Source organism: Amblyraja radiata, chromosome 14 (assembly GCF_010909765.2).
Source record: "Amblyraja radiata isolate CabotCenter1 chromosome 14, sAmbRad1.1.pri, whole genome shotgun sequence".
NCBI classification, from domain to species: Eukaryota; Metazoa; Chordata; class Chondrichthyes; order Rajiformes; family Rajidae; genus Amblyraja; species Amblyraja radiata.
The window spans coordinates 11,474,979-11,501,440 of record NC_045969.1 but is presented as its reverse complement, the minus strand read 5'-3'; the positions used below and the strand labels follow the sequence as shown (position 1 = coordinate 11,501,440).

Here is a 26,462-nt window from a genome sequence, read left to right as displayed (position 1 = left end):
AGACTGTTGTCTAGTTGGTGATGGGTTGGTTTAGTTGCCTGACAGTTTGCAGCAGCAGCTGAAACTCATTCAGCCACCCCTTGCTTATGTTGGCCCACAGATCCCAGGCAGCTGAACAACAGGGGTTGGGATTGAGGAATGCCAGAGACAGTTAGCTGAAGTTGCCGAGAGAACAGCACAGTGAACTGGAAGGGGACAAAAGTGAATCCTGAAGCAAATGTGGAAGTGATAGTGGTGAAATGGAAAGAGAAATCACGACTGAGAACCATACAAGTAAGGCTCATACAGTAGCTAGCCCATGGCGGTACACCATTGTAGAAGGAGGGGAAACCGGAGGGAATAAAGAGAAAATAAATGGAATTAGTGCAAAGGGGTATGTAATGATCATCACAAACATGAGGGTTGAAGGGCCTGTTTCAGTGTTGTGCAACTCAACTGGAGATCTGTCAAAAATGAAGAATAATGCACAACAATTGTCAAATGAAGCCATCTGTGACAATGATGCAATGCTTTTCCAAACATCTCTGTAGAAGAGTTTTATTTTGTGATTGCCAATACATACATTGTGTAACAGTATTTAAGTATTTTACAAGTCATTTTAAGTGTTGTACTGAATTGCAGCATTAATTGTGAAACAAACCTATATTTCCTTTGGAATGTTTTATCAGAACGTATCAGCATCAGTTTTTGTTATTTTACCAGGAGCAGGAGCCATATTTCAGACACTTTTTTGAGCATTAATTGCAACTTCACCTAAATTTATCCAAGAACAGAGTGTGCATAATACACTTCACCTGGGATCGTAATATTCCTTTACTTCTTTGCATTGGGATTTGATCACATTTAAAACAAAATACCTCCAATTTCACATTGCTAAATGGTTTCAAAATAGACTCAGTTCCATTTGTAGAGCTGTGGATCAGACCAAACTGCTGGTTCGTTACTCCAGCTTTTTGTGTCTATCTTCTCAGTGGGGCGTGGTTGATGATTCCTGTTCAAAGTTGGGTAACGATCTTGTTCTGTTGACATTTCTTATGACCCATGATTCTCGTGGCTGAGGAATTGCAATGTTCTCATGTAGGGAACTGAACAGGCATTGAATAGAGTGTGCCCCAAGGTGAAATACAAGTCTGGATGGTTCTGGTATAAGATGAAGAATGCAAATACCATCTCTGGGGACTGAGGTAAGAGGATTATTGGAATATTGTGCATGTTGAGTTGATTTCCATAGAATATTGCTTAATTCAATTTTTCGCCCCACCCCTCCTCCCCCCTCGCCCGAGAATTAACTCTTACACTCTCAAAATTAACCAAAATTAATCTACATTGCTGGAACTAGTTTCAATTTTCTCTTTCACATGTGCTAGCGAAAATGTTCAGACTCGCAAATATTAAATTCATCCAAGGCTGGCCAGCTATCATCTCTGGCAACCTAGGTGAAGTGCTTCCAGTGATGGGAAGGAAGTGGAAAAGTAGAGATGTACCACATGTATCTGAATAGATGAAATAATTTTTTTTTTTTTAAATCATACTGTCAAAATAAAAAGCCAACTATTTTGCACAGTACCAAACCAATGAGATGGTGAAAGCTTTGCAGCAGTATAATTTCTGTTCGATTGTTTCTTGGGACTTCTGAATTGCTCCTCAGGGGTCTTACCTTAACCATTCCTGGCAAATGCTAACAAAAAAACTGCATAATCTTGAAAAAGTTAGCTTTAAATTTAATGCTGCATTGGCTGGCTACTTTATAGATAGTTTACAAGCACCTTCAATTAACTAGATCAGGAAGAGTAAATTCAGTCATGGTGCAATGGGCATCTGGGTTTCCTGCAGTAGTTGTTGTTGTGGATTTCCAATCAAGCCACATTCAGAAAAAAGCCCAAGGATTAAAACAAAAAAACCCTTGGAAAATACTCATTCACATTTGAACAAAAGAGCTTCCAGAACGGCATTAAATCACACGAGTTTGTGTTATGCCCAACCTTCACAGAACAATCTTTGAAGCTCTGTTCCAAAATTGGCAATTTTATTGTGCTGTGATTTGCCAGGAACGTTTTTTTGCACCTGGAACAAATCTGTACAGTTCTGATCTCCCTACAGACGAATAGAGAGGGAGTGTAATAAAGATCCACCTGGCTGATTCACGGGAACTTTGAGCAAAGACAAGGTGACTGGATCCATGCCCTTTAGTTTAGAAAGGTGAAAGGGAATATCGTTAAAATATTACATTCTTATGGGGCTTAACAGGGTAGATGTAGGGATAGTGGTTTCCCTGGGTCGTGCAACGAGAACAAGTGGTCACAGGATCAAAATAAGTGGTTAACCATTCAGGACTATCATGAGAAGAAATTCAGAATTATAAAGGGGCTGTGGAGGCTCAGTCACTGAGTAGAGTCAGTGTAGCGGTCTAGAGGTTTTTGGACAATGAAAGTATATAGTTATCAAGCTAAGGTTAAAGATAAGCCATGATCTTCCAAAATATTGTGTACCACTTCCCTATTTTTTTTTAAATTGATGACGTCGATATCCCCTCTTTTAAAAACGTGACAGAAATATGCTAGATAAGCACTAGTTTTCTTTGCCTAGGTAAACATTAACTACACTTTTTTTGAAGGGGGGGGTGGTGTGAGGGAAAGGGATCACATCACAGTACGTAAATCTTCGAGGCAAAATAGTTTCCATAAGATTTAAGTTCAGCACCATTAGTCTGTAGTATACCACATAAAATGTTATCATATCACTATTTTGCCTCCTACAACATTTGCTGATTGATCTTAAAACTGCTCAAATGTTTTCATGCGCTAACTGGGTTGGTTTAAGTTAATGATGGTATACATAGAGTATGAGATGCTATGTGGCAGAAGATCAGTTTTAAAAATAAAGTGGAACAATTTGACAACTAGGATACATGAGAATGGGTAGAAAACAGGGGATGCAATTTCATGGTAAACTTGTACAAATAATTGTCTCAACTGCCTCGATATGTAAACATAAGATACTGAAATATTGCAAATATATGGAGTAAATTTAGCTTCGGAATATACCTCTTTATTGGGAGGCTTAATTCTCACTTGACTAAGTGACTGAGAAGTACAAATTGTATTTTCGGCTTATTTGCACCAATTAATTATAGATCCCTTAAAGATGCATTAGTTTCACTGGAGGATGCAATTTGTTTGCAGGCCAATTGCAAAATAAAACAACCACTGTATGATTGTGCTTACAAATATGCTAAGTTACCAGACTGCCATGAGGCTTTTCGGCTTAGACTCTTTAGATAATGAAAGAGTTTAGAATGATTTAAAACTCCATGAGGGTGGTTGCATGGAAAGATGTTTTCTCGAGAAGGAAATAAAGAAGGGATCGTGATGCTCAAAATTTAGCCAAACCATTTAGGTCAGAAAACAAGTATTTCTTCATATACAGTGTAAACCAAATATGGAATCTCCACCACTTTCAAGATTAGAAACAGACATCTATGACAAGATAAGGGAGTCAAGGAATATGAGATACTTTACACCAGTTCCCATGTTCATTTATACATAATTACTCTGAAAAATTGTGCTAAAATAGTCACTGCAGGTTTAAGTTGTGCTTCAATAAGATTTTTGTTCTGTCTATTAAAATGTAAAAATAGTACAGCAGGTGGAACAAATGTTCATTTCTTTTTAATGTGTGCAGTACATGATCTGAGAGAACTAAGCATGGACATGATTTGTTTTCTGAAGACAAAGAAAAATTCTAACTATGACAGCAATTGAGACTAGCTAGGTCCAACTCTTTGTGTCCCTTTATAAATTCCATTAAAATACAGTCTAAATTCTTAAATTAACTATCGATTTGGCTAACAATAACTACTTTTCAAAATACTTCCCTGAATGTGAGGAACCGAGGGTAACAAAGGCAACATGCTAATACCAGTCTTTCATTCTTTAATTATCAATATTTACCACACTGTGCCATCATCATCCATTAACCCAAACATCCATCCAGCCTTCGTGAGCACCCAAAGCCCAGTTTTCACAACATTTGCTGGTGTCAGATAGCTGACAAGTCTCTTCATCACTGGCCCATTAAATATGAAATTACCCCCAGCAAATAGTGTAAGAATTGAGTGAACTGTGTGTGTATATACAGTCAAAGGAGAAGGAATGGAGATGGACTTGAGCGCTCCAATATGGAGCAGACAGTAGTGTAATCAGCAGGATATCTCCCCACTGCACTCAAGTTTCTACAAGACGGTGACTGAAGACTTCAGCTCAACTAAACAATACGCCATCCAGGCAATGTCAGAACCAACATTTAAATTTAAACTAATCAGAGGTTATCTAGATCATTGGATGTATCAACAGATTGGAACACTCATCATAGAAACATAGAAACATAGAAAGTAGGTGCGAGAGTAGACCACCAGGTCCGTCGAGCCCGCACCGCCATTCGCTCATGGCTGAACACTAAACAGACACACTTACCCACAAACAGTAGACACAAGACACAGAACACAAGACACTACCCTCCCCTTTATACCGCTATCACCCCTCTCCACCCCAAGAACCGCGTGATCTCCTGGGGGAGGCAAAAAAACGGATAAAAACCCAGGTCCAATTCGGGAAAAAAATCCGGGAAATTCCTCTCCGACCCCAATCCAGGCGATCGACACTTGTCCAGGAGATCACTCAGGTCTTACTATACTAACCATACCTAGGTCCATATCCCTGCCCTCTCCCCGTAGCCCCTTATCCCCTTGGCAGCTAAAAAACCATCTATTTTAGACTTAAATATATTTAACGTTTCTGCTTCCACTGCTCCCTGGGGCAGTGAATTCCACAAACTATATGGGACCAGGTTTCAACTGAATGTAAGCACTTGCTTCTGCACTGCAGCAAATAAGACATAATAAGAAGTAAACAAAGGGACACATTAATTTGGAAATCAAAGAGCAGCCCTCATGATAGAAATGAAAGGCACACTCTCTTCCTTAATTCGCACCTCCCTGATTCAAAGAGCAGTATAGGACAACAATGGCTTTACCATAACAGGGAAGATGAAGTTAGAACAAAATAATAGATTTTTTGTTAAGCATGAAAATATCATTCTCCACTGCCTTGTCAGCAAGACTGGGCAGTCAGTCATTATAATCCTGCTTTATATCTTTTGCACAGATATGTATTTAGGTTCTGGTCATCCTATTGTCAAGTGTTGCATTAAACATGCCTAGAGTTTGTATTTCTAATTTCTAATTATTTACATCTCAAATTCGAGAAGACACCAGGATTTCTCAAACTACACTTCTGCAGTCAGAGGTTTTAACTAATTTCTCTTTGAGATAGAGAAAAGGACCATCCAGACAATTAAGTTTTTTTACAAAGAGCTGGAGTAACTCAGCAGGACAGGCAGCATCTCTGGAGAGAAGGAATGGGTGATGTTTCGGGTAGAGACCCTACTTCAGACCGATTAGGGATAAGAAAAATGAGAGATATACGTAGAGAGATATGTGGAGAGATAAAGAACAATGAATGAAAAATATGCAAAAAAAAACATTTTTTTGCATATCTTTCATTCATTGTTCTTTATCTCCACATCACCATCTATATCTCTAGTTTTTCTTATCCCTAACCAGTCTGAAGAAGGGTCTCGTCCTGAAACGTCACCCATTCCTCTCCAGAGATGCTGCCTGCCCGCTGAGTTACTCCAGCTTTGTGTGGCTATCTTCAGTGTAAACTAGTATCTGCAGTTCCGTCTTACACAAATTAAGTTTATACATTTTCTACTGCAATCCTGTCATTAGTTTCTCTTTCACTCTGCTTTGGGAAAATCCTATATTAGCATTTTATGATTTCTCAGCACAAACAACTGTACAACTATTGCAAAGTATATTAGCAAAACAAAACCAGACATCTCTCCAACATCACACATTCGCTCACCAGGAAGCGACAGGAGAAAAACATAAACACAAAGTCATGAACGGACAAGAACCTATCACCACAATATTTTTTTTAAAACAGCCAACAAAAATCAGTAATGTCTATCAAAAAAATGACAGAAAATCATACAAACGTCTTAATTGTACAACTGACCCTCTTGAAAACCGTACTTTAATTCTTGTAGCCAAGATTTGCCGGAATCACTGTGCAACTTTTAAACTTCGACAGATACTGATCAAGGTTTAGAAGGCTGCTTTAGAAAATATCAAATTCCTATGTTCCCTGTCAAAGCCATAACTCTTCATTAGTGTTGCTGACTGATCCTCCATGAGCAGATTAGCGCATTGGACAGAATCCCTTACGATCATCAGCGAGAAGACATCACGACACCACAGGAGTCATATCCCAAAGCTGCAAGAAAGTTTGTTCAAATTTCTTAATAAAATTAGCAACTGTCATAAATTTGTTTATCACTCAAAATTAATAAATTAACCCCCTCTCCCCCTTTCAGTATTCCGGCTACATCTGTTATTAGCAGAGGCAACTGTATTCTGATAATGAGTTCTTCACTCATTAATGGATGATGTGTATTTTAGACTGAATGCAAGTTATAGACAATGGTGAGTTCACCAAGAACTAAACTGTGGCTTTTTCAACAAAAAACTAAAATCTATAAAGCAATAAAGGAAACTGATACGTCATGGTTTCTTTGCCATTACTTGTACTCATGAATTACATGGTAAGAAAACAGATTCCAAATTAGTAAAGGGAGGGAATTTCCTGGAAGTATGTGGCATTGCAATCTTCTTTGGCAAGTGGAATTAACATATTACGGACATTTTGATTTGACTCCAATTGAGGAGTGGAAAATGCCCATGTGTGAATTTCATAAAGGTGGGGCAAAATCACAGTACACCAACAACCATGTAGTCTTGACAGAGACCTGCTTTGTTCAATAGCAACAGATTCCAAGACGACTGCTGCCAGGCTCTACTGCACCAGCTCAGCACACACAAGGATGTGGACACAGTTGCACACAAGCTAAACACGTGCAGACGCTTTCCACCCACGTCCTCTTCCTTGGCTTCATGCATCACCCAATCACTTCCCTGGACCAGTCCCCTTTCCTAGTCTCCATACCACCATTGCTCCAACCTCACCTTTCTCCCCTTCACACCCACTTCCCTCGTCAATTCTTTCTCCTTCCTTTCCTTCTCGATCCACTGCTCTCACATCACTAACCCCAGATATTTTCTCGGTACAGTCTACCTTCGTTATTATGAATCTCTTTATAACGGATTTTGGTAATAGCAGACAAAATCTGTTGTAACCTAGGTGTTTGTTCCTATAAGGCAGGTCAGACAGCATTGGCATTTTATGAAAACTCAATAGTTAAACAACCTTAAAAAAAAAGTAGATTTGATGTGTGCCTGATGATTAATCTCCACCAGCAGAATATTAAAAATCTGATCATGAATGGAGGGGTGCTGTAGAACTAGACTAGTCACTGGTCAATACTTGAGGGGAGGGGGAAGGAGGAGGAGGCTAAAGATGGGCTGAAAGGAACGATTAAACCACTTTGCCTGAACACCCATTCATGTTTGAAAACAATAAGTATTTGGGGCTTGCTTCTAGTTAGATGAACTCGAGTTAGTTGATCGTCTTCTAACGTTAAGGATAAGGTCTCACCTGGAGCAGGGAGTGACGGAGAAACGCCACTAATTCTGGGATCTGGGGCTGAGGAGTTAGGAGATTCATCCATCTGTGGGCAGCAGTGGTGTAGCTGGGAGGGCCTGTTTCTGTGCTGTATCTCTAAACTAAGTAAATCTGAGAGCACTGCTTTATCGAATTGAGCTTTCCTCCCATTTCTGCCAGGAGTGCCAGCTTTGAGGATCTTTGTCCACCTTCCGAAAATCACCCCATGGATCACTTGGTTATAGCAGACAATCGGCAATAATTGACACCATTCCCCCCCCCCCACCAATTGGTCCTTTATAATGAAGGTTTACTGGAATAGCTTTTTGCCCTTGGCCAGAGTGGTGTTCTGCTGAGGTCTCCCCAATGCCCCCTGCACTTTCCCTCCAAAGACCGTGTTAGCCTTTGACAAAGCTTCCTTTCAGCCTGCAGATAGAGCGTCACTGGCAATGGCTGCCTCGCCAACAGTCTGTCTGTCCCTTCCTTCTTTGTGTTTTAATAGTATGTGTTAAAATGTATGTTTTTAGTGGGAAAAGAGTTGGGAGAAACTTTTTCTAATCTCTTACCTCGACAGAGATATGATTTTTTTCCCGTATCATATCTCCGTCCGCACTGCGGCCTAACATCGAGGAGTTGGCGGCCTTTGCTGGGGACCAATTTCCGGTGCTCCACCGCGGGTGCCTGCGGACTTTAACATCATGGAGCCCACGATCCCTTTGCCAGGGATCGACCTCTGAGCTCCAACCGCGGGTGCTTGCTGACTATAACATCACGGAGCTCACGGTCTCTGGTCAGGGACCGACTTCGGGAACTCCAAGCCGCAGGGGCTTCGACCGCCCCGATGCGAGACCTTCGATTGCCCCGACGGATGGTTCAACTGCCCAGACCGTGGGAGAATAAAGGGGAAGATGATTGGACGATTTTGCCTTTCATCACAGTGAAGAATGTGGGGAATCCGCTGTCGTGGGTGTTTATGCTAACTTTTATGTAGTTGTGTGTGTTGTTATTTTTTTTTTTCGTATGGCTGTCTGGTAATTCGCATATCACTGCACCTTAATTGGTACATGTGACAATAAAAACCCTTTGACCTTTGAAACCTTCTATCAAAAGCCCAAAAGCTGTGACTAAACATAGATAGTGGGATGTTCTCATGCATAACTTTCTCCGCCGTGTGAACAGTGCGGAGACGGAAGCCAGTTACGGAAACATCCTCGTTCTTCAGGGAATGGGGATTCCCCTCCGCCACCATAGATGAGGCTCACACCAGGGTCTCATCCATACCCCGTAACACTGCTCTCTCTCCCCATCCCCGCACTCGCAACAAGGGCAGAGTCCCTCTGGTCCTCACCTTTCACCCCACCAGCCGGCAAATACAACACATAATCCTCCGCCATTTCCGCCACCTCCAACGTGACCCCACCACTCGCCACATCTTCCCATCTCCCCCCATGTCTGCCTTCCGCAAAGACCGCTCCCTCCGCAACTCCCTCGTCAATTATTCCCTTCCCTCCCGCACCACCCCCTCCCCGGGCACTTTCCGTTGCAACCGCAAGAAATGCAACACCTGTCCCTTCACCTCCCCCCTCGACTCCATTCAAGGACCCAAGCAGTCGTTCCAGGTGCGACAAAGGTTCACCTGTATCTCCTCCAACCTCATCTACTGCATCCGCTGCTCTAGATGTCAGCTGATTTACATCGGGGAGACCAAGCGTAGGTTGGGCGATCGTTTCGCCGAACACCTCCGCTCAGTCCGCAATAACCTACCTGAACTCCCAGTGGCTCAGCACTTCAACTCCCCCTCCCATTCCCAATCCGACCTCTCTGTCCTGGGTCTCCTCCATTGCCAGAGTGAGCAACAGCGGAAATTGGAGGAACAGCACCTCATATTCCGTCTGGGGACCTTGCGTCCCTATGGCATTAACATTGAATTCTCCCAATTTTGCTAGCCCTTGCTGTCTCCTCCCCTTCCTTAACCCTCTAGCTGTCTCCTCCCACCCTCCCATCAGCCCGCCCTCGGGCTCCTCCTCCTCCTCCCCTTTTCCTTCTTTCTCCCCCCCCCCCAACCCCCATCAGTCTGAAGAAGGGTTTCGGCCCGGAACGTCGCCTATTTCCTTCGCTCCATAGATGCTGCTGCACCCGCTGAGTTTCCCCAGCAATTTTGTGTACCTTCGATATTCCAGCATCTGCAGTTCCCTTTTGAACAGTGCGGAGACGGAAGCCGGTTACGGAAACATCCTCGTAACAATAAAAGTTATTTGATAAAAATCTTCTCCTCGTTTTCAGAATTTAAATTTAATAACACAAACTGTTCCCCCGCAACATTGATTACACTGTGAGCCGGGTCGGATCCGGTTACGGAAATGGATGAAAATAAGGCCAACGTTCCGCTCTGTTGCATACTACACGTCAGCCCATTGCATTTAGCAAGAGTGGTCTATCTTGCTCCGCTAAAGGATCTTTGATTCAGCCCACTGTTTCGAGGTTGACCATTGATCACTTGTTCAACGATTTTTATAGTATCCAACTTTTTCATCCACTCCCCAACACACTGGGGTTAACTTATAGTGGCCACCGAACCTACCAACCCGCACTGCTTTGGGATGCGGGAAGAAGCAGTAGAGTTGCTGCCTTGCAGCGCCAGAGACCCGAGTTCCATCCTGGCCCTTCAGCCTATGTGCAGAACATCATATCAGATTAAACTAATCCCTTTTGCCTGCACATGATCCATATCCCTCCATAATTTGTGTGCCAATCCAATGCCTCAAATGCCACTCTTGTTTCGACAAAGTCTTAAAACATTGCAAATGGTGACCTTGAGACTATCCTTGATCTCCTTAACTTTACTGCCTTTACCTTGCACTAAACGTTATTCCCTTATCATGTACGTATACACTGTAAATGGATCGATTGTAATGTATTGTATTTTCGCTGACTGGTTAGCATGCAACAAAAGCTTTTCACTGTATCTTGGTACACGTGACAATAAACTAAACTGACTGAAAAGCAAAATGATGTGGATTTAGGAAATCTAGAATAAAATCGGGAAATGCTTAAAAATTTCTCGGCAGATCTTTTAACTTCTGTACTGAGAGAATCAGCTTTAATTTTTAAAGTCACTGATTTTTCATCAGAACTGGTCAGTTCTGTTAAGCATTCCCAGTCGCTGCTCCATTTGCTGTGTTTATCAAGGATTTTCAGTTTTTGTTTAGTTTAGTTAAGAGACACAGGAAACAGGCCCTTCGGCCCACGGAGTCTATGCTGACCAGCGATCCCCGTATACTAGCATTTTCCTACGCACTGGGAACTATTTACAATTTTTACTGAAGACTATTAACCTACAGACCTGTACGTCTTTGGAATGTTGGAGGAAACCAGAGCACCCGGGGAAAACCCACACGGTCACGGGGAGAACGTACAAACTCCGTACAGACAGCACCCATAGTCAGGATCGAACCCAGGACTCTGGCGCTGTAAAGCAGCATCTCTACCGCTGCTCCACCGTGGTCTAACATGACCCTTTTCCAAAATGAGTGCTTCCCTTCCATATTCTGAAACTATCGTGCACATGGGTCAAAGTGCACAACTCAAAGTGCATGGGATTGAACAAGGAAGAATCAAAGCTTAAAATATGGAGTGCCCTGTGGTCTAAATTGTGGCTGGCTGATTAAGTTTCTTTATCTGTCTGTAGGAAGTGTTGGCTGGTTGCAAATTAATACTGTATGTCAATGACCAGGTAAATGACATCCTGTGAACCAATGTTAATTATTCCTGACCTTTGATCTTAAGTTTACATCTATTTTTCATGTAATGGCAGTTTCTGTAACTTTCTCAATGTCCAACTTTGAAAGCCATTACTACTCGGGGATGTGGTGGAGATATAGTTTACGCACTCTTAAGATAGTAAAATTGAATCTTCCAAATGTTGTTTCTTGATTAATTGGTCCTTATAGAAGTATTACAAAACAAAGAAACAATTCATAACTTTTCTTTTTTTTTTAAATATAATTTTATTTATTAGAAGTACAGTACAGTACAATAATACAAGCCAAATATAATGTATTACATTTATTGTACCACTTCATTTTTTAAGCTTTAAAAAGAGAGAAAAATAAAGAAAGTGAGAATCATGATATTGTGGAAAAAGTGATCAAAAAGAAAAACCCATTAAGCAAAGAGTTAGGGAAAAAAGTTAAGAAATAGGCGTTAGAAAAGAAAAAAGAGAAAAAGAAACAAAAGCTCTATTATGAAGACGGAGCAGGTCTTCATAACTTTTCGCTCTTATTATCTGTTTCTTCCACAGACAATGCAGTCATGACCATGCATTCGTTACCGTGGTAAAAAACTGTTATTCTCACCAATCCTAAATGCAAACTTATGCTACTGTCCCACTTAGGAAACCTGAACGGAAACCTCTGGAGACTTTGCGCCCCACCCAAGGTTTCCATGCGGTTCCCGGAGGTCTTTGTCAGTCTCCCTACCTGCTTCCACTACCTGCAACCTCCGGCAACCACCTGCAACCTCCGGGAACCGCACGGAAACATTGGGTGGGGCACAAAGTCTCCAGAGGTTTCCGTTCAGGTTTCCTAAGTGGGACAAAATTCTATAAGATTCGTCAGACATATAACCATATAAATTGGGTCTGTTCCCCTAACGTGTGGTTGTGTGGGGGAGGCGGCACACAGCGTCACACACACTAACTATCCCCCCCCCCCCCGCACTCACGCTAATTACCCCCTTGATATTATATTCATATTATTAATTTGCTCCTTTTACCCCATAACCACCCTATCTACTGACGCATAGCCCCCAACTTGCAGTCACATCTAGAGAGGGGGAGGGGGCGGGCGGGGGTAGAGAGTGAGGGCAGAGAGAGAAGGGGCAGAGGCAGAGAGAGAGGCAGAGAGAGAGACAGAGACACAGAGAGAGGGGCAAGAGGGATAGGGGGGTGGAGAGGAGGATAAGAGGGAGGGTGGGTGAGGGGGGAAAGGTGGGGGAGGAGAGAGAGAGGGTGAGAGTGAGGGGGAGAGAGAGGGGGTGCTGAGAGGGGGGTGAGGTGGGGAGCAGGGAGGGGGGGTAGGGTGGAGGGAAGAGGGTAGGGGGTGTGGAGGGGAGGGACGGGATGGAGGGGAGGAGGAGAGAGAGGGGGGGAGGAGGGGAGAGAGGGGGAGAGAAGGGGGTGAGAGGGGGGAGGGATGGGGGGCAGAGGGGGGAGGGATGGGGGGGAGAGAGGGGGTGTGCTGAGAGGGGAGGGGGAGAGGTGGGGAGCAGGGAGGGGGAGGGAGGGTGGAGGGAAGGGGGTAGGGGTGTGTGGAGGGGAGGGGGTTTAGGGGAGGAATGGAGGGGGGGAAGAAAAAGAGGGGAGAGAGAGGGGGAGGGGGGGAGAGGAGAGGGGGGCAGAGTAGGGGGGGAGAGGAGAGGGGGGGGAGGGGAGAGGAGAGCGGGAGAGGAGAGGAGGGGTGAGGTGGGGAGAGGAGAGGAGGGGAGAGGTGAGGGGGGGGAGAGGCGAGGGGGAGGAGAGGAAAGGGGGGGGGGAGGAGAGGGGGAGAGGAGGGGGAGGGGGGAGAGGAGAGGGGGGAGGAGGAGAGAGGGGTGAGGAGAGGGGGGAGAGGAGAGGGGGGGGTGGAGAGGACGGGGGGGGGAGAGAGAGGAAAGGGGGGGAGAACCTAAAAAACATTTTAGAACCAAAAATGGGAGGAATGGTGGGGGAGGGGAGGGGGGAGAAAGAGAGAGGGGGGGGAGGGGGGAAGAGGAGGGGTGAGGTGGGGGAGGGGAGAGGAGAGGGGGGGAGGAGAGGAAAGGGGGGGAGAGGAGGGGGGGGAGAGGAGAGCGGGGAGGGAGAGGAGAGGGGGGGAGAGGAGAGAGGGGGAGGAGAGGAGAGGGGGGGAGAGGAGAGGGGGGGAGGAGAGGGGGGGGGGAGAGGGGGGGGAGAGGAGAGGGGGGGAGAGGAGAGGGGGGGGGAGAGGAGAGGGGGGAGAGGAGAGGGGGGGAGAGGAGAGGGGGGAGAGGAGAGGGGGGGGAGAGGAGAGGGGGGGAGAGGAGAGGGGGGAGAGGAGAGGGGGGGGAGAGGAGAGGGGGGGAGAGGAGAGGGAGAGAGGGGGGGAGAGGAAGGGGGGGAGGAGAGGAAGGGGGGGGGGGAGAGGAAAGGGGGGGAGAACCTAAAAAACATTTTAGAACCAAAAAAGACACATTCTGCAAGCATTGTAGAACCAAAAAAGACACTTTTTGCAAACATTTTAGAACCAATAAACACTTTTTGCAAACATTTTAGAACCAATAGACACATTCTGCAAGCGTTTTAGAACCACTAAGGACACTTACATTTGAGTAGACATGTGTTCAGTGTTATTCACAGCTCAGAGAAACGTGACCCTCTGCCTTCCTCCAGCTTGCAGACACTGATTGAGGCACACCACTTCCTGGTTTTATAGTCCCTCCCCCCTGCCGCCAGCAGGGGCAGCAGAGAGAATGGGGAATTTTGTAAAATCATTAATATATCTGTCATTTTACATCGACGGGAAAAATCCTCGGCACACATACGGCGGAGGGGGGCTCTGAGCAAGGTGGCCAAAAATAACGGCCGTAGGTGGCGGCGTTCTCTCGGAAATCGCAGCACAGATGGCCAAAACCGGTCAAGAACAGACTTTTAGTAATATAGATAGATGGTTATACGGTTATATGTCTGACGAATCTTAGAGAATTTTTCGAGGATGTAACTAGTAGAGTGGATAAGGGAGAACCAGTGGATGTGTTATATCTGGACTTTCAGAAGGCTTTCGACAAGGTCCCACATAAGAGATTAGTATACAAACTTAAAGCACACGGTATTGGGGGTTCAGTATTGATGAGGATAGAGAACTGGCTGGCAGACAGGAAGCAAAGTGTAGGAGTAAACGGGTCCTTTTCAGAATGGCAGGCAGTGACTAGTGGGGTGACGCAAAGCTCAGTGCTTTGACCCCAGCTATATACAATATATATTAATGATTTGGACGAGGGAATTGAATGCAACATCTCCAAGTTTGCGGATGACACGAAGCTGGGGGGCAGTGTTAGCTGTGAGGAGCATGCTAGGAGGCTGCAAGGTGACTTGGATAGGCTGGGTGAGTGGGAAAATGCATGGCAGATGCAATATAATGTGGATAAATGTGAGGTTATCCACCTTGGTGGAAAAAACAGGAAAGTAGACTATTATCTGAATGGTGGCCGATTAGGAAAAGGGGAGATGCAACGAGACCTGGGTGTCATGGTACACCAGTCATTGAAAGTAGGCACACAAAAATGCTGGAGAAACTCAGCGGGTGCAGCAGCATCTATGGAGCGAAGGAAATAGGTAACGTTTCGGGCCGAAACCCTTCTTCAGACTGATAGGGGGTGGCTGGGAGAAGGAAGGTAGGCATGCACGTACAGCAGGCAGTGAAGAAAGCGAATGGTATGTTAGCATTCATAGCAAAAGGATTTGAGTATAGGAGCAGGGAGGTTCTACTGCAGTTGTACAGGGTCTTGGTGAGACCACACCTGGAGTATTGCCTGCAGTTTTGGTCTCCAAATCTGAGGAAAGACATTCTTGGCAAAGAGGGAGTACAGAGAAGGTTCACCAGACTGATTCCTGGGATGTCAGGACTTTCATACGAAGAAAGACTGGATAGACTTGGCTTGTACTCGCTAGAATTTAGAAGATTGAGGGGGGATCTTATAGAAACTTACAAAATTCTTAAGGGGTTGCACAGGCTAGATGCAGGAAGATTGTTCCCGATTTTGGGGAATTCCAGAACAAGGGGTCATAGTTTAAGGATAAGGGGGAAATCTTTTAGGACCAAGATGAGAAAAATATTTTTCACACAGAGAGTGGTGAATCTCTGGAATTCTCTGCCACAGAAGGTTGTTGAGGCCAGTTCATTGGCTATATTTAAGAGGGAGTTAGATGTGGCCCTTGTGGCTAAATGTATCGGGGTATGGAGAGAAGGCAGGTACAGGATACTGAGTTGGATGATCAGCCATGATCATATTGAGTGGCGGTGCAGGTTTGAAGGGCCGAATGGCCTACTCCTGCACCTATTTTCTATGTTTCTATGTTTACTCTGGAACTCGAGGAGTTGTGACAGCCTGGGTATGAATGCTTATTGTCGCGAGGTAATGGCAAACAGTTAGCTGGTGGGGCTAAGGACTCATCATAATAGATGGTGATAGCTTTGACCGGAACTGGCTTCTCATCTTGACACTACTAATCGTTCAGTCCTTCCCCACTCGGGAGATACTGTAAATAGGCTAATAACAGATTTCATAGCGGGGTAACACACAACTTGCCCTTTACCAAATAATTCATTATGGGCCCGTATAAACATGTTGGAGTCTTTTTCTTCAAATTCTCGTTTTTTCCGTGTTCGTTGTTCAGGTTCTTTCCTTTGTAGCCCTTTAATGCTTCTTGATAACATAGTCCATCATACAAGTGTTTCTTTGCAGTTCGGTCCTCCCCGGGGTTCTTCCTGCAAGTCAATCCTGCATCTCTGGTACCCACCTGGAAACTCCCAGAGTGACCGATCACTTAGGTGGAGGCTTCGGTTAGTCTGTTGCATTTTGCCATGGCAGTAGTCAATTTTAGTTATGTTCCATCTTCCGAGGGCTTCTGGGTCTCTACATTGTACAACATCTCCCTTGCAGAGGTGAAAGATCCTATATTCGTGTCCTGGGACACATCGTCGAATCTCTCCTTTATTTCCCTCTGCCTGCAGTAGCATCAGGATGCATGGCAGGATAAATCGTCTCATTTCAATTTATCTGGAATATACAAAAGCTCACAAAAAGTCTCGCAAAAAGCTCATTTCTAACTTAATTGTCGTAATCAGCTATTCACTCAGGTTTAAACGTCCTTCAGTCAGTCAGTCCAATAATCAGTCGCATTTCTTAACCGTTTAGCAACTAAAGATTCAAAACTAAACTTATAAGGATACAACTAAACTTATAAGGATACAACTCCTTAAAAAAATTCATACTAAAGAAAACTCTACAAAATAGAATTACTCTTCTCCCCCCTTTTGATTGGGCTCCCCAATCAATTTGCAGTGGTGCAGATGAACCCATGCAGCGCGACCCTCGACTTTGGCAGCGGTCGGAGTAGTGAGTCGGACATGGAAGGGACCATCCCAATGTGGGTCGAGGTGCTTACGCGTCCAGTTCCTGACCAGCACATAGCAACCTGGCTCAATCTTAGATGGGACTTTTCGTGCTGGCGATTCACCATATGCAGCCCTGACCTGTGAATGAGAAGTTCGCAAAGCACGGGTTAAGGCTAACACATAGGATGTCATTTCCTCAGTCATCTGATGGAAATGGACCGCTGCGGGGGCATGGTCATTCCATGGCGTGCGTAAAGGTCGACCATATATGATTTCCGCCGACGTCAGTCGTGCCGTGCCAGAAGGTGTAGTGCGTATCTGAAAAATATACAGGAAGCAGTTTTAACCACGTTAAGCCAGTCTGTGCCACTAATTTTGCTAATTTGGTTTTCAAAGTCTGGTTTGCTCGTTCCACCAATCCGGCGGCCTGAGGTCGATACGTACAATGGGGCTGTTGATGTATCTGTAATTGCTGACACATTTCTTTGTTTACAGCAGCAATAAAATGAGGACCATTATCTGAACTTAAACGTGCAGGAACACCGAATCGCGGTATGATTTCACGTAACAATATTTTTACAATGGTAGAGGCTTTATTGTCAGTGGTTGGATTATGCTTCAATCCATTTACTGAAAACATCAAAAAATTACAAGAACATACTTATAACACTGACACCTTTTCAACTCAATGTAGTCCATTTGCAAGGTCTCAAAGGGACCTGCTGGTAAAGGGGTCTTACCTGGTTCACAGGGCAAGCCTTTACCTGGATTATGCTGCTGGCAAATCAGACATTGTTGGTTAATACGCTGGGACAAGTCCAGAAGTTTCAGATGCCACCAGGTTTCTAAAAGCATATCACTTACGGCCTTGGCCCCACAATGAGTTGCAAAGTGTACACATTCAATAACCCACGACGCAAGCTCATCAGACATACAAGTCTGTGGGGCAGGCGTAACACATAAGCTGGTGGCAGGATCGTACATACACCCTTGGTCCTGCCACAGCTGTTTCACCTCTGCAGGAGCGTCCTCCTGCATTTGAAGGACTTCTTGGATGGTTGGCATTCCTTTTTCTGAGGGAGACTTATTCCTAGTAGAATTATTTAGTCTGCCTCATCATTCGGGGCACAACAATTTTTTTTTAATATATTTTTTTATTAAAGGTAATCAATTACAATGCTTCAAACAACTTTATATCAAATTAATTCAATTTGCATTAAGTAAAACACTAGTAATACTTATCTACTGTTTTTTTAGAAATAATGATAGAGAGAGAATAGAGAAAGAATAAATCATTAAGAGAGTGATTAAATAATAATTTGATTATATATAGTAAACAAAAGATAAACTAAAAAAAAAAAAAAAAAAACATTTTTAGTAACCACAATATGTATTATTAATAACACTACTACAAGTGATAGTATCAATAAAGACATATATGTAATTCCAATATAAAAATGAATTATTCTCACCAAATCCCGCAGGGTGCACGTCGAGCTGTGTTGCCAAGAACAGCTACTTCTCTAAATACTGTATATATGGAGACCATATCTGTTCAAAAGAATTATACTTGTCCAATAGGACAAATCTAATTCTTTCCAGATGTAACGTCTCCATCATCTCTGTTGCCCACATTTTGGTTGTGGGGGATAATGTTCCCTTCCAAAATTTCAATATGATTTTTTTCCCAATTATTAAACAGTAATCAAAGAAATTTCTTTGATTTACTGTAAGTGATAGATGTAAATCCGGAATTCCAAATATTATTAGCTTTGGGTTAGGGTCCAATTTAACTTTGATGACTTCAGAAATAACTTTAAAGATTTCTGTCCAGTAATAATTCAATTTAGGACATGTAACGAAACTATGTATTAAATTTGCCTCTGCTTTCTTGCACTTATCACAAATAGCGGAGAGATTCGGAAAAATACTATTTAATTTAGTTTTCGAATAATGTAACCTATATAATACTTTAAATTGTATCAGTATATGTCTGGCGTTTAATGAACACCGGTGTATTCGTTGTAGACTTTCTTCCCAGTTTTCTTTTGTTATAGCCAATCCCATTTCATTTTCCCATGCTTGACGATATACTTCCGTTATTGGATTCTCCTTATCCAAAATGATGTTATATATATAGGCTATTAATTTTTCTGTATTTGGATATAAAGGGGGGCACAACAATTTGATGACTCCTGGAAACTTTCCTAGCCGCCTCGTCGGCAAGGCGATTTCCTATGTCTAGAGGGTTTTGACCCGTAGTATGAGCTCTAACTTTGATAACAGCAAGCTGACTAGGTAACCGAATGGCCTGTAATAAGTTAGAGACTAACTTCTGGCGTGATAATACTGTTCCTGACGAGGTCAGGAACCCACGATTCTTCCATAATTGACCATAATCATGCACCACTTCAAAAGCATATTGGGAGTCCGTGTAAATGTTTGCAGATAGTCTTTCGGCCAGGGTGCAAATAGTTCAGCCTGCTGGGCTGAAAACGGGTTTTCAAAGGCCACGGCCTCAATAGTATCTCCGTCCTGATTTACAATAGCATAACCGGACAATCGTCTGCCCTGTTCGTCTATGGAAGAACTTCCGTCAGTGAAGAAGGAAACATCAGGGTTAAATATGGCCGTGTCTTTCATATCAGGCCTGGGTGAGGTGTCCTCGTGTACCAGTTGTAGGCAGTCGTGGCCAGAAAACTCCTTTTCCTCCGGCGAGTGTTCTATAAAGGTGGCTGGATTTATGGTGGTGCAGCATTGAAAAGAAAGCTTTGGATTGTTCAAAAGGTATATCTCATATCTATTCTGTCGGGCCATGGTTAAATGTTGGGTCTGGAGCTGTCCCAGCAGTGCTGTTACAGAATGGGAACTGTAAACAACGATATCTTGTTGTAAAGTCATATTGGCAGCTGATTGAACGCTGTTGTAGATGGCCGATAGAATCTGTGTACAGTGAGGGTAGCCCAATGCTACAGGGTCTAACTTGGATGAATAATATGCCAATGGGCGACGCTTATCGCCATGTTTCTGAGTCAGGACAACCGTGGAGCAGCCATCCATAACTGTACAATAAAGTTGGAAGAGTCGATCATAGAGTGGTCGGCCAAGGGCCGGAGCGCTGGCCAGGTCAGTTTTCAATTGTAGAAAGGCCTTCTCTGCCATGTCACCAAGCTGAAAGGTGCCGTTCATAGATGTGTAAGGAGTCAGATGTTTCGTCATCGTGGTGATGTTAGGGATCCACTGCCTGCAGTAATTAATCACTCCCAGCCATTTTCGGACCTGTTTGACAGTTGTTGGCAGAGGCACATGGCAAATGGGCTGAATCCTTGTTGGCTCCAATCGTCGACTTTCAGCTGAAAGAACCACGCCAAGGAATTTAACCTCTTCCTGTCCGACTTTTACTTCCTGTGGGTTGACCACGTAGCCCAGCTGCTGTAGATAATTAAGTAGCAGGATAGTATCCTCACGATTGCTTTGTTCGTACGGACTGGCAATGAGCAGATCATCAACATACTGTATCAGGCTGGAGCCGTGTTGTAACGTAAGCTCGCGCAGTTGTAGCTGTAGACACCTAGAAAACAGGATCGGTGAATTAACGAAGCCTTGCGGCAACCGGGTCCAAGTATACTGCTGGCCGTTGTGGGTAAAGGCGAAGAGGTACTGACTATCTGGATGTAAAGGTATGGCGAAGAAGGCATGTTGAAGATCGACGACGGCCGGTATGGAGGCAAGAATATGCGCTGGATTTGGGACCAGTGCATGTAGTGGCTGGACGATTGCATTGATGGCCCTTAAATCAATACTAGTAATAGCTTGGGGCTTCAAGGGTGGACGGATGGTAGGGTGGCTCCCTCCTTCATCACCACCATCACTGGTGGTACATCTGTCCGTCCCGCGTGAGTAGAGTCGTCTGTCCATACTTCTGGGTTAGTATATTCTAAAACATCTTTGCCACTGTGATGGTGAAGCTTAGTGAACTCTTTCTTTGGACAGGGGTAAAACTGAATCTGGATGTCGCCTGTTACCATTTGAACCTCCGTAGAAAGTGGATCCGAATGGTCAACAGCCTGTTTGACCATTGGTCCGAGGTCTTTGGCGTGGTATGGTAGATTCACTTTTCGGGTAATATGTGGTGCTACTTCAGGCCCTTGCTTCCACAGGTGTTACGGGATTTCTGCGAATTCCGCCTCTCCTGCTGGTCCTTTGACCATAGCGCGTAATTTGATGGCTCATGGCCATCATAGGCCAATTTAACGTGGTAAATGCCCCCTGGCAGATCCAAAACCCACCATTGAGGTTTACGGGTTATATAACATTGTCGAAATCCACCTGGTACAATTGTTATGCCCTCTTCGCTGCACTGAAGCTTAAGGTGAAAGGCACATAACAAGTCTCTCGCCATCAGGTTGCAATCGGGGCCCTCAGTAATTATAAACTCATGTTGGACATGTAAATTTTTGTATCCGACTGTAACAGTTTTAGAGATAGGGTAGTCCTTGGGCTTTCCCTCGAATCCTGATAATCGCTGAGTTCTTCCGGACGCTTCCAACCCTAGGGATGGTAAAACGGTGGAGACAGCAGCTCCCGTGTCTACCAGGAATGGATGCCATTTACCGTGGACTTGCAGTAACATCATGGGCTCTCGGTCGGACGTAGGGGAACCCACGATTAAATTGCTAAGTCAATATTGCAGAAAGGGGTTATCAGACGAGAAGTTTGTGTATTTCCTTCCTCTTCTACCTCCCGTTCCTTTTCCATTTCCCTGTCCCTGTCCCTGTCCCATATATTCGTGGGGGCATCCTCGTACCCAGTGTCCTGATTCACCGCAATTGTAACAGACCCCTCCTGAGTACTGTCCTTGGTATGGGCCTGGTGGTCCCGGAGGTCTCTGTTGTCCTCTCCCTTTACCTCTGGGTGGACCTTGCGCTACGTAGGGAGGTCCGTAACCTGGCGCATGTGGTCCATTAGGATCAGTGTGCTACCCATGGTTCCACTTGTCTACCCATCCAGGGTAGCAAGTTTGTGGTTCCATCTGGTAACCTGTTCTATTCGTAACAGGCATTGGGGTGTTATGACTTGTTTCTTTTATAACGTATTCGTTCTTAATTTGTTTACCCGTGCCACTGCCCCCACTAGGACCATCAGCCCAGAAGGCAATCACTGCCCTGCTCATCCTGCTTGGTGAGGCCTCAGACCAGTCCATATTGTTGGTTTTTATGGACTGTACTATAGACGCGGGCAGGCAGTTCATTAGCATGGCGCAGAACTGAGGCAACGCCTGACCCGCTAGGTAATTTTGATCTCCAGACTGGTTGGCGTATATGGACTTAAAGCGCTCCAGGAAGTCCTCTGCTGACTCGCCCTTTTTTGGCTTCATGTCCAATATTTTAGAGCAATCTAATGCCTTCTGCAAAGTCCGGGAAACAGCCGTAAGGATCAAATTCACATGCTCTAGGTCCAGTTGCTGTACCTGTTCAAGATCATTATGGGTCCGGTGGGTAAGATGGCCGGTGAATTGCCCGAATTCTAAAGCAGTCAGGACTTGTTGGACTAATGACCAGAGATCTCTAGAGTCTGCCTGGTATACGGAAATAGTGGGCCGTAAAAACTGCACGAATCCTGCCGGATCTTTATATTTATCTGGGGCCCCCAACAAGATCGCCATCATCTCGTTTGGTCTCCATGGTGTATATAACGGGATCGTTACTTGTGGCTCCTCATTATTTAGTGGCGGTGTCATGGCTCTTGGATTTGGGACCATTCTGACTGGAAATTGGCCCTTCGGAACTTTTGGTCTATCCCTGTTCTTATTGTTATCTGAAAAACCAGCACGCTTCTCAGCTAGGCATTCACCCAATCCCCACTCATCTCCCTCGTCGGACTCACTGAAGGGGTCATCTTCGGAGGATGACTTGCAGTGGGCTTGCACCTAACGTCCTGTTATGTTAGGTATGTTACAATACTTACCTTCAGCGGCGCTGCAATTCTGCCACTGGCCATGTGCGCGATTTTGGTGCGTTTGAGGTGGGGGGGGGGGGGGGGGCGGGGTTAAAACATGTTTTTTTTCCGACTTGGTCCTGGATTATATTTGTTGGAGTGCAAGACTTTGCTAAAGAATCATTCCGACGGCCGTTCTGTGTGTTTTTAAAAAAAATTCACCCGACAAATTAATCGCTGGAATGATTTTAAAATCACCTTCTGAAGCCGTCAATGCCGACAACGGGGCCGGATTTTATGTAGGGGACAGGTAAAAGAAAGAAGTTTATTTTTATGTATAAAAGTGTTTCTTAAGATGTATTTAATTCACATTTTAAGTTGCGAAACGGTGATTTTTTCCCCACTGAAGAACCAGCAGTGTATTTGCTGCCGATATGGGGGCTAAAGTCACCGCAACCTCAGCGTTCCAAATGGTCCCGTTCCAGAAAATCCCACAGGCAAGATGATTTAAATGGCCATCAATTTACAGGTATTAAACATTAAATTCCTTCCATTTGGCCTATAAGCCCATGACAATGAGATTTTAAAATTATGTTATATTCTGAATTCTTGTGTGAATGTTATTTGGACACTTAGGCTATTTAAAAATGTTAATCTATTCTTAAGAAATGGATAGATGTTTAGATCTAGCAATTGAATTTTGTAATGAGCTACAATTAGGTAACTAACTAATTATATGCTTTAATTTCAAGTCATCTAAGTAAGATTGTTTCATATTTGTTTCAGAATGCTTCAATCTATAATAACTGAACATTTCTTTCAGTTCTCGTAAATTTTAAGAAAGTTATGAGCTTTTAAATGTTCTCGATCACAGCTTTTGTGTTAAGTCAATGAAAAAGCAATAGGGAACAAGATGCCAATTTCCGAGTATGAAAATGGCCATAACATTTTTAATACTGAAGATATGAAAGTGAATTAGGTGTCAAATTAAACTTCTTTTTATGCTTTATCTAATGGGATAAATTAAAGACTTGATTTTTAAAATCCCAAAATTTTGTAACATTGCTAGTTATGTGGTCTGTAAACTGGAGCTTCTTTTTATTTGATCTGGTGCCAGGGATGTGTGCGCTATCGGCTCCTGATTCTCTTAGGTAAAATCGGATAAATTCCTGTTACCACCGATACCTACATGGGCTGCGGTGTAGGTGAAGCTCGTGCCGGAGGCTGATAGGGAGGTGGAAGTGGAGGGTGCTAGCAGCCAGATTCCAATCATTTTCCCATAATTTTGGTAGGCATAATTAGGTCAAGTGAGTTTATTGTCATGTGTCCCTGTATAGGACAATGAAATTCTTGCTTTGCTTAAGCACACAGAAAAATAGTAAGGCATTTACTACAGTACAGATAAATGTGTCCATACACCATGATATAAATATATACACACATGAATAAATAAACTGGTAAAGTGCAAATAACAGAAAGTGGTTGTTAATAATCAGAGTTTTGTCCAAGCCAGGTTTAATAGCCTGACGGCTGAGGGGAAGTAGCTATTCCTGAACCTGGTTGTTGCAGTCTTCAGGCTCCTGTACCTTCTACCTGATTATAGGAAAAATGTTAACAAAATAGAGAGTACAGAGGAGATCAATTAGAATGTTGACTGGGTTTCAGCAACTAAGATACAGAGAAAGGTTGAACAAGTTAGGTCTTTATTATTTGGGAAAGATAGAAGAAATACCCACCATGGTAGTGATGTTTTCTTAAGGAACTGTTTACTGGCAGTATCTCGTTCTATTACAGAATTTAAAAACCAAGGGGCTGCTGGCACAGAGTCCCCATCTCGACTTGCCAATCCATTCTGTGAAAGCAGAGAATTGGGATCTTGTAAAATCATGGAAGGAAGAAAAGCTGCAACCTAGGTGGACTGGACCCTACCTTGTGTTATTAATCACCGAGACAGCAGTACGAACAAAAGAGAAAGGGTGGACACACGCAAGCTGATTTAAGGGTCCTATGGAGGCCCCATCGGACAATATCAGCCCATGGACCGTGCGTGAAGGGAAGGAACCATTGACTTTATGCCTATTCGGACGTTGTATCATTCCCTGCGCTCGAGGGCTTGCTCAGCGATTGCTAGAGACAGCCCTGACAAAGAACAGCACCGTCATGATGGCCTTCAGAACACAGTATGACTAGCGAGAGGAGGATAGGGAGGCGAAGAATCTGCTGCTAGCACTAGAAAAGGAAGATATAGTATAAATCAAGAGTTGCGTAGCAAAAAGAAAAATGGTGGATTGTGAGAGAAGGGTTAATAGGGATGGTTGATTTATACTAGAACTCTGAAAAATATAACTTAGAAAGAAATAAGGTGTCAGCAGAAGCCAGACTGCTGGTAGAATAAAGTAACAATATACAGAACAGAGGGAACTTCTAGATAAAGAAGTAACAGATAAAAACTCCAGCAGAAGCCTTTGACGTCAGGAGATGTTCCGAGACGCTCCTGGACGTTCTCGTGGGAATGTGGGCTTTATGTTATGATTGGATGAAGCTAGATGGGGAGACATGAGGTAGTGACCATAGTGAAGAAAGGTATAAAAGATAGGAAGCATCTCCATTTTTGTGTGTCTCTAGAGGATGATAGAGGAGAGACACCCTTTTCTGCGCAGAAATGTAATAAAGGAAAACTTGTTTCTTTGATTTTGTCTCTGAAGAGATTGTGATTTTTGCATATAACCATATAACAATTACAGCACGGAAACAGGCCATCTCGACCCTTCTAGTCCGTGCCGAACACGTATTCTCCCCTAGTCCCATATACCTGCGCTCAGACGATAACCCTCCATTCCTTTCCCGTCCATATAACTATCCAATTTATTTTTAAATGATAAAAGCGAACCTGCCTCCACCACCTTCACTGGAAGCTCATTCCACACAGCCACCACTCTCTGAGTAAAGAAGTTCCCCCTCATGTTACCCCTAAACTTCTGTCCCTTAATTCTCAAGTCATGTCCCCTTGTTTGAATCTTCCCTACTCTCAGTGGGAAAAGCTTATCCACGTCAACTCTGTCTATTCCTCTCATCATTTTAAAGACCTCTATCAAATCCCCCCTTAACCTTCTGCGCTCCAAAGAATAAAGCCCTAACTTGTTCAACCTTTCTCTGTAACTTAGTTGCTGAAACACAGGCAACATTCTAGCAAATCGCCTCTGTACTCTCTCTATTTTGTTGACATCCTTCCTATAATTAGGCGACCAAAATTGTACCCCATACTCCAGAATTGGCCTCACCAATGCCTTGTACAATTTTAACATTACATCCCAACTTCTATACTCAATGCTCTGATTTATAAAGGCCAGCACACCAAAAGCTTTCTTTACCACCCTATCTACATGAGATTCCACTTTCAGGGAACTGTGCACAGTTATTCCCAGATCCCTCTGTTCACCTGCATTCTTCAATTCCCTACCATTTACCATGTACGTCCTATTTTGATTTGTCTTGCCAAGATGTAGCACCTCACACTTATCAGCATTAAACTCCATCTGCCATCTTTCAGCCCACTCTTCCAACTGGCATAAATCTCTCTGTAGACGTTGAAAATCTACTTCATTATCCACAATCCCACCTATCTTAGTATCATCTGCATACTTACTAATCCTATTTACCACACCATCATCCAGATCATTGATGTACATGACAAACAACAGTGGACCCAACACAGATCCCTGTGGCACCCCACTAGTCACTGGCCTCCAACCTGACAAACAACCATCCACCATTACTCTCTGGCATCTCCCATTCA

General features: G+C 43.9%; 2 protein-coding genes and 1 long non-coding RNA gene across 3 annotated transcripts in view; all 3 read right to left on the bottom strand.

Moving 5' to 3' along the window:
• The window catches only part of LOC116980360 (interferon-induced GTP-binding protein Mx3-like), a 281,647-nt gene that overhangs the window by 52,508 nt on the left and 202,677 nt on the right, over window positions 1-26,462 (bottom strand). The window lies entirely within an intron of this gene.
• LOC116980363 (interferon-induced GTP-binding protein Mx3-like) overlaps window positions 1-26,462 on the bottom strand; it is a 445,599-nt gene that overhangs the window by 231,191 nt on the left and 187,946 nt on the right. The gene's annotated exons all lie outside the window — the stretch shown is intronic.
• On the bottom strand, window positions 508-25,127 carry LOC116980369. Its single transcript, XR_004413946.1, has 3 exons — window positions 25,118-25,127; window positions 17,568-17,574; window positions 508-3,664 (listed from the first exon to the last, which is right to left on the bottom strand). It is a non-coding gene; the product is annotated as an uncharacterized LOC116980369 (long non-coding RNA).